Below are 8,563 nucleotides of genomic sequence, written 5' to 3'. Positions count from 1 at the left end.
ACTTCTGTATGCAACATTTCCCGCACCCGCCGCTGGGCGGGGATTCAGCGCTGGGCTCTTCCCTTTTCACTCTCTGTTACGGGGGGAATCCTGGTTAGTTTCTTTTCCGTCACTTAGTAATATGCTTAAATCCAATGGGTCGCCATGTCGGATCTGAGGTCATAGTCAGAAGAATAATGCCGGAGCGTCAATGGGATTGCCTAGGAAGGCCAAGCCCCTGCCGGAGCGGGGGCCTGGCTTCCCGGGAGCGGGTGCCCTCTTTCCCCGGATCGCATCTGGAGGCATTTTGCCTGCGCTGGGAAGATGGTTGCGGAGGTGGGTACCCGAGGCACGTGCTCACAGGCAGCCGGTGGGACACCACAGACCAGACACCTTCTCGGGGCCAGACGCGCTGGTGGCGTACCTCTGTGGTGTGACTTGGCGAGGGACCCTGCCAAGGGCAATCGGGGGTATGAACTTGTGGGGGGATGAAGTGGAAGTGGAGATAACCCTGCAACAGCCCCAGCCACATCCCAGGGAAGCCCCGGGGTGATTGACGATCGAGCGACCCTCAGACAGACTTAGCCCGGGGAGGAACCCGGGGCCGTAAGGTGCATTTGAAGTGTCAATGATCAATGTGTCCAGCAATTCACACTAATTCTCGCAGCTAGCTGCGTTCTTCTTCGATGCGTAAGCAGAGTGATTCACCGCCAAGAGTCACAGGCAACTTTTCAAAAACGTTTGCCCACCTGCGGGTGCAGGAGAAGAGGGAGGAAGGCGATGCCATCCATCTGCTGCCCGCACAGAGAGACGGCCCAGGCACCCCATTCAAGGCTTCCCCTCTGGGAGTCAGACTGCACAGTTGTGAGAATAACACATTGACAGGCGCTGGGCCCAGGAGTCCCCCCAACCCACTCGCAGGCGAGGAAGGGGGCTCCCGGTGCGTCAGGAGCAGGCAGCCCCACAGCCGCCGGTCCCTCCTGTGCCAGAGGCGCTGGAAGGGAAGAGCCAGGCAGCTCCCCATCCCACATGCCTCCCACCAAGAGGAGCCGGGGTCCCTTCTCTTCCAGGCTGCCCTGCCACATGAGAATGGCCCAACCTCAGTCGCCGGGATATCAGTCAGGCCAGGACATTGGGAGCAGGAGGGCCCAGACAGCAGCAGGTCCTTCTAGGGGAGGTGGCACCAGCCCACTGCCAGTCGGTTTTCCCCCCACCGCGGGGGTGGTGCCGGGTGAGCTTAGGTTCACCTCAGGAGGGCCTACCGCTGTGCCCCTCCCAGAGAGGGACAGGAAACAGGGGCCACCCCCGTCCCCAGTCCCTCATGCGTCAGTCGGTTTTTCTCCGGAGGAAGAAGCCCACTGAAGGCCCAGTCCTCACCCGAGCGCCCCATGTGGTCGCATGACGCTCCGCCGCCCAAGACGTGCAAGGGCAGGGCCGGGCCCTGTGCCTACGGTGTGTGCTTGCAGGAGGCAGCCAAGGGCTTCAGGCTGGTGCCGTCAGTCGCTCGGGCCGCTCCGCCGTTAATGATCCTTCCGCAGGTTTACGTACGGAAACCTTGTTAGGACTTTTGCTTCCTCTAGATAATCATGTTTGATCATCTTCTCGGCGCTCTGTCAGGGCCGTTGCCAACCCCGGCGAGGCCGATCCGAGGACCTCACTAAACCATCCAATCGGTGGTAGCAACGGGCGGTGTGTACAAAGGGCAGGGAATTAATGAATGCGAGCTTATGACCCGCACTTACTGGGAATTCCTCGTTCATGGGAAATAATTGCAATCCCCAATCCCTATCAGAAACGGGGTTCAGCGGGTTACCCACACCTGTTTTTGAGGGGTACACACATGCTGATCTGTTCAGTGTAGCGCGCATGCAGCCCCAGACATCTAAGGGCATCACAGACCTGTTATTGCTTGATCTCGTGTGACTGAACGCCACTTGTCCCTCTAAGAAGTTGGACGCCGACCGCTGGGGGTCGCGTAACTAGTTAGCATGGAGGAGTCTTGTTCATTATCGGAATTAGCCAGACAAATCGCTCCACCAACTAAGACCGGCCATGCACCACCACCCACAGAATCGAGAAAGAGTTATCAATCTGTCAATCCTTTCCGTGTCCCGGCTAGGTGAGGTCCACTCCTGGTGGTGCCATTCCCTCAATTCCTTTAAGTTTCAGCTTTGCAACCACACTTCCCCGAGAACCCAAAGACTTTGGTTTCACGGAAGCTGCTCTGCGGGTCATGGGAAAAACGCCGCCGGATCGCTAGTCGGCATCGTTTATGGTCGGATCTACGACATTATCTGATCGTCTTCAAACCTCTGACTTTCATTCTTGCATAATGGAAACATTCTTCACAAATGCTTTCGCTTTGGTTCGTCTTGCGCCGGTCCAAGAATTTCACCTCTAGCGTCATAATACGAATACCCCCGGCCGTCCCTCTTAATCATGACTCCAGTTCCGAAAACCAACCAAATAGAACCGGAGTCCTATTCCATTATTCCTAGCTGAAGTATTCAGGCGACCTGCCTGCTTTGAACACTCTAATTTTTTCAAAGTAAACGCTTCGGACCCCAGGACACTCAGTCAAGAGCATCAAGGGGGCGCCGAGACAGGCGGTAGCTCGCCTTGCGGCGGACTGCTAGCTCGATCCCAAGATCCAACTACGAGCTTTTTAACTGCAGCATTTTTAATATACACTATTAGAGCTGGAATTACCACAGCGGATTGCACCAGACTTGCCCTCTAATGGATCCTCGTTAAAGGATTTAAAGTGTACTCACTCCAACTACAGGGCTTCGAAAGAGTACTGGATTGGTATTTTTCGTCACTACCGCACCGAGTTGGGAGTGGGTAATTTGCGCCCTGCTGCCTTCCTTGGCCGTTTCGCAGGCTCCCTCTCCGGAATCGAACCCTGATTCCACATTACCCATGGTCACCATGGTAGGCACAGAAAGTACCATTGAAAGTTGATAGGGCAGACATCTGAATGTATCGTCGCCGTCACGGGGACGTGCGATCGGCCCGAGGTTATCTAAAGTCACCAAAGCAGCCGGGTGAGTCCGAATCGGTCTTGGTCTGATAAATGCACGCATCCCGGGAGGTCAACGCTCGTCGGCATGTATTAGCTCTAGAATTACCACAGTTATCCAAGTAACAGATGGAGCGATCAAAGGAACCATAACTGATTTAATGATCCATTCGGAGTTTCACTGTACCGGCCGTGTGCACTTACATGTGCATGGCTTAATCTTTGTGATAAGCATATGCTACTGGCAGGATCAACCAGGTAGCCGCACCTGCTGACAGAGTGGGGGCGTGTGGCCATCTCCCCGACTGGCAACCTTCCCGCACCCCTCCATCTCTCGGGAGCCTGCCAGGGAAAGGAGCCCACCCGCCTGGGCGGGAGCGCTCACTGGAGGGGTGTGGAGAGGTGCGGTCGCATGGGCACAAGCAGGCCCAGCCGTTTTCCGCAGGAGGGAGAGGCAGGCCCAGTTGCAGCCTGAGTGACACACAGGGGTGCCGTAGCCTGGCGGCGGCGGCCCCCCTCGGAACGGTCGTTCCGAGCTGCTGTGGAAATTTCCTGGGCAGAGAGGGGTGACGGTGTGGCATGCGGGGCCTTCGCCTTCACTCTGCTGGGTACGGTCTCCTGCCAGGTGGCAGGCAATCGAGTCAGACGGTCTATGCGGGGTGGAGGGCCGAAACAACAGCCGAGGCTGGCCAAGCAGTCCATCCCTGAATGGACCGATAGTGCACAATCGATCAGAGTACAGCTGGGGCATCCCCTGGCAGGCCACCCTGCGCAGGGGGTATGATGGCTTAGCATCCCTACCTGCTCCCGGGGAAGCAGACTCGGAGAAAAAGGACCATCGGGAAGGGGACGAGAGGCAGGTGCGTACCCAGGCCCCTGGGAGCCCCAGCAGGCGGGCCCGGGTTCTGCCTTCCCCTGTTTCAGAATCGCTGGACCTCACGGAGGTCTGACTGAGCAAACTCAGATAAAAAGGACCATCGGGAAGGGGCTGAGAGACAGGTGCATTCCCGGGCCACCTGAGGGCCCCGGCAGGTGGGCCCGGGTGCTGCCTTCCCCTGTCTCAGCATCGTCGGACCTCACAGAGGTCTAACTAAGCAAACTCAGAGAAAAAGGACCATCATTAAGGGGCTGGGAGGCAGGTGCGTACCCAGGCCCCTGGGGGCCCGGGCGGGCGGGCGGGCCCGGGTGCAGCATCGCCGGACCTCACTGAGTTCTAACTGAGAAAACTCAGAGAAAAAGGACCATCAGGAAGGGGTTGAGAGGCAAATTCGTACCTGGGCCCCTGGAGGCCCCAGTGGGCGGGCCCGGGTTCTGCCTTCCCCGTCTCAGAATAGCTGGACCTCACAGAGGTCTAACTGAGCAAACTCAGAGAAAAAGGACCATCGGCAAGGGGCTGAGCGGCAGGTGCGTTCCTGGGCCTCTGGGGGCCCGGGCGGATGGGCCTTTGTGCTGCCTTCCCCGTCTCAGCATCGCCAGACCTCCCGGAGGTCTAACTGAGCAAACTCAGAAAAAAGGACCATCGGGAAGGGGCTGAGATACAGGTGCATAACAGGGCCCCTGGGTGCCCCGGCAGGCGGGCCCGGTTCTGGCTTGCCCGTCTCAACATCGCCAGACCTCCTGAGCAAACTTGGAGAAAAAGGACCATCGGCAAGGGGCTGAGAGGCAGGTGCTTACCCAGGCCCTGGGGACCCCGGCTGGCGGGCGGGCCCGGGTGCTGCCTTCCCCGTCTCAGCATCGCCAGACCTCACGGAGGTCTGCCTGAGCAAACTCGGAGAAAAAAGACCATCAGCAAGGGCCTGAGAGGCAGGTGTGTTCCTGGACCCCTGGGGGCCCCATCTGGCAGGTCCGGGTTCTGCCTTCCCCTGTTTCAGAATCGCCGGACCTCACGGAGGTCTGACTGACCCTCTCCCTAGTAATCTGGAGGAAAAATACCCCCCTTACTGGTAATCCGTGCACACAGAGGGGACCCAAGGCGCAAAAGTACCCGACCTCCTGGAGCCCTCACTGTGATTGGGAGGCAAATGAGCCCTCATCGGGACTTCCAGGGAAGCCTGGCCATCTGGTCACCCAATAGGGAAGCATTGGGTGCGACCAGATGGCAGAAGGGATAGGTGCGACCAGATGGCCGAGGGGAAAGGCGCGACCAGATAGCCGGGCACGAAAGGAAAGCCATCTGGTCACTCTGTGCCCCAACAAAAGAGTGAGCGGGTGCCGGGACATGGGGGACCGGAGGCACAGGGCCCCAGCTGGGCCCCAGCCATGGAGGCTGCGAGGGGGACACAACAGGTCCTATGACTCGGGGTCCGCGGACACCTTGACAAGCAGGGGAGGCCTGCACATGACCAATGGACTCCTGTCCTGGGGCCTTGGTGGAGCAGATGCAAGGGGGCAGGGCTGAAGCACCACACCCCAGGCCTCCCCGGGCCTTCCGGACCACGTCCCGGGCACCATGCCACACGGCCCGGGGTATGAAGGCCGCCCTTCCTGGGGCCCTCAGGGGCCCCAACCGGAGCTCCTGAACCCAGCCAAGCAGGAGGAGGCTCCCTGGGCACAACGGAACCCTGTCCTGGGCCTTTGGTAGTGTGGCAGGCTGGGGTCCTGGGCCTTTGTTAGTGCGGCAGGCTGGGGGACGGGGCCCAGGGCTGGAGCACCCGACCCAAGGCTCGGCAGGCCCCTGGACCCAGTCAGGGATCCCAGGCCCAGAGGCACAGGGAAAGCCTCCTCGGGCCTGCAGGACACCATCTCGGTACCCTGCCATGTGGCAGGACCAAGGACGGAGCCCAGGGTGGGGAGGCCACCCTGCCCGGGGCCCTCAGGGGCCCCGGCCAGAGCTCCTGCACCCAGCCAAGCAAGCGGAGGCTCCCCAGGCACAACAAGACCCCGTCCCAGGCCTTTGGCAGAGCAGCAGGCCGGGGGACGGGGCTCAGGGCCGGAGCACGCAGCCCGGACTCCCAGGCTCAGAGGCAAAGGGGAAGCCTCCCCGGGCCCGTTGGACCTCGTTCAGGCACCCTGACACACAGCGGGACCAAGGACGGCGCCTGGGGTGGGGAGGCCACCATCCCCAGGGCCCTGGACCCACCCCATCAGGGGGAGGCTCCTCAGGCCTGCCGGATACCATCTGCTGGGCGGAGAGGGGTCCCAGCGTACCTTGTCACTAGTAATCAGAAAGAAGGCTACCCCTCTTTCTGGGAACCCATGCGAATCGAGAGACTCAGGGGTCCCAAGGCCCAGATGCGCCCGACCTCCTGGAGCCCTGGCTGGGATCCTGGAGGCAAATGAGCCCTCAAAGGGACTTCCAGGGAAGCCCAGCCATCTGGTCAACCCATTGGAAAGCATTGCGTGTGACCAGATGGCCGAGGGGAAAGGTGCGACCAGATGGCCAGGACCGAAAGGACTCCCATCTGCCCACCCGAGCCTTCGCGGTAGGGCTCCCGCCTGCCCACGCACGGTTCGAGGGCTCCGCTTCCTGGGGGCTTGAGGACCCCGGCTAGGCCTCTGGCACGGGGATGCCACTGGAGCTCTCTGGCCCAGAGGCCCGGGGGAAGACTGCCCAGGACCCATGGACCCCGTCCCGGGCACCTTGCCATGCCGTGGGACGGAGGAGGGAGCCCCTGGACAGAGAGGAGGTGTTGTCCTGGCATAGACTTTCTGGTCCCCGGTAGAAAACCGCCAGCCCAGGAGGGGTGTCCCTGGATACCATGCCCCTAGTAATCCGGAGGAAGGCTACCCCTCTTTCTGGGAACCCATGCGCACCCCAAGGCTCAGGGGACCATAGGCACGAATGTGCCCAAACTCCAGGAGACCTGGCTGGGATCCGTGAGGCAAATGAGCCCTCATCAGGACTTCCAGGGCAGCCCAGACATCTGGTCACCCCATTGGAAAGCATTGCGTTTGACCAATTGGCCGAAGGGAGAGGTGCGACCAGTTGGCCGGGACCAAAAAAACTCCCATCTGCCAACCCTAGTATTTTCGGTAGGGCTCCTGCCTGCCCACGCAGGACTGGGGTGCTCTGCTTCCCGGGGGCTCGGGGACCCCGGCTGGGCCTCAGGCCTCGGGTCGGAGGAATGGGAAGGACTGAGGGGAGGTGTTGTTCGGGCATAAACCATCTGGTCCCCGGAAAAAGAACCGCCAGCCCGGGAGGGGTGTTCCGGCATACCATGCCCCTATTAATCCGGAGGAAGGCTACCCCTCTTTCTAGGAACCCGTGAGCACCGCAAGGCTAAGAGAACCCTAGGCGCGAATGTGCCCAACCTCCTGGAGCCCTGGCTGGAATCCGGTAGGCAAATGAGCCCTCATCAGGACTTCAAGGCCGGCCTGACCATCGGGTCGCCCCATTGGAAAGCATTGCATGTAACCAGATGGCCGAGGGGAAAGGTGTGACCAGATGGCCGGGATCAAAAGGTCTCCCATCTGCCCACCCTATCCTTTGCGGTAGAGTTCCCGCCTGCCCATGCAGGGCTCAGGGACTCTGCTTCCCGGGAGCTCGGGGACCCCGGCTGGGCCTCAGGCATGGGGTATACCACCGGAGCTCTCGGGCCTGGGGGAGGACTGCCCAGGACCCATGGAACCTGTCCTGGGCACTTTGCCATGCCGTGGGCCGGAGGAGGGAGCCCCGGGACGGAGAAGAGGTGTTGTCCGGGCATAAACAATCTGGTCCCCGACAAGAACCACCAGCCCGGGAGGGGTGTCCCAGCATACTATGCCCCTAGTAATCCGGAGGAAGGTTCTCCCTCTTTCTGGGAACCCATGCGCACTGCGCGGCTCTGGGGACCTTAGGCACAAATGTGCCCGACCTCCGGGAGCCCTGGCTGGGATTCGGGAGGCAAATGAGCCCTCATCGGGACTGCAAGGCCAGCCCAACCATCTGGTCGCCCCATTGGAAAGTATTGCGTGTGACCAGATGGCCGAGGGGAAAGGTGTGGCCAGATGGCCGGGATCAAAAGGACTCCCATCTGCCCACCCCGAGCCTTCGGGGTAGGTTTCCTGCCTGCCCACGCAGGGTTCAGTGGTTCCGCTTCCCGGGGCTCGGGGACCCCAGCTGGGCCTCAGGCACAGGGAGGACCACCGGAGCTCTCGGGCGCGGAGGCCCGGGACCCATGGAGTCCGTCCCAGGCACTTTGCCATGCCGTGGGACGGAGGAGGGAGCCCGCGGACGGAGGGGAGGTGTTGTCCGGGCATAGACCATCTGGTCCCCGGAAAAAGGACCTCCTGCCCGGGAGGGGTGTTCCGGCATACCATGCCCCTAGTAATCCAGAGGAAGGCTACCCTATTTCTGGGAACCAGTGCACACAGCAAGACTCAGGGGACCCTGGCTGAGATCCGGGAGGCATATGAGCCCTCATCGGGACTTCCAGGCCGGCCCGGCCATCTGGTCGCCCCATTGGAATGCATTGCGTGTGACCAGGGGAGAGGTGCGACCAGATGGCCGGGACTGAAAGGACTCCCATATACACCACCCCGAGTCTTCGCGGTAGGGTTTCCACCAGCCCACGCAAGACTCGGGGGTTCCACTTCCCGGTGGCTCGGGGACCCCGGCTGGGCCACAGGCACGGGGAGAACCAC

At 61.0% G+C, this 8,563-nt stretch overlaps 1 non-coding gene and 2 pseudogenes across 1 annotated transcript; all 3 read right to left on the bottom strand.

The window, feature by feature from the left end:
* LOC147700566 (28S ribosomal RNA) overlaps window positions 1-162 on the bottom strand; it is an 11,218-nt pseudogene extending 11,056 nt beyond the window's left edge.
* A 382-nt stretch (window positions 163-544) lies between these two features.
* LOC147700565 (5.8S ribosomal RNA) lies at window positions 545-698 on the bottom strand. Its single transcript, XR_015298687.1, has one exon. It is a non-coding gene; the product is annotated as a 5.8S ribosomal RNA (ribosomal RNA).
* An 802-nt stretch (window positions 699-1,500) lies between these two features.
* Window positions 1,501-3,262, bottom strand: LOC147700564 (18S ribosomal RNA; annotated as a pseudogene).
* Window positions 3,263-8,563: the final 5,301 nt, after the last annotated feature.

The sequence above is a fragment of the Lissotriton vulgaris genome, chromosome 7 (assembly GCF_964263255.1).
Source record: "Lissotriton vulgaris chromosome 7, aLisVul1.2, whole genome shotgun sequence".
In the NCBI taxonomy this organism is placed as follows: domain Eukaryota; kingdom Metazoa; phylum Chordata; class Amphibia; order Caudata; family Salamandridae; genus Lissotriton; species Lissotriton vulgaris.
Note: the sequence above shows the minus strand (reverse complement) of the source record. Positions and strands in the feature narration are given on the sequence as shown.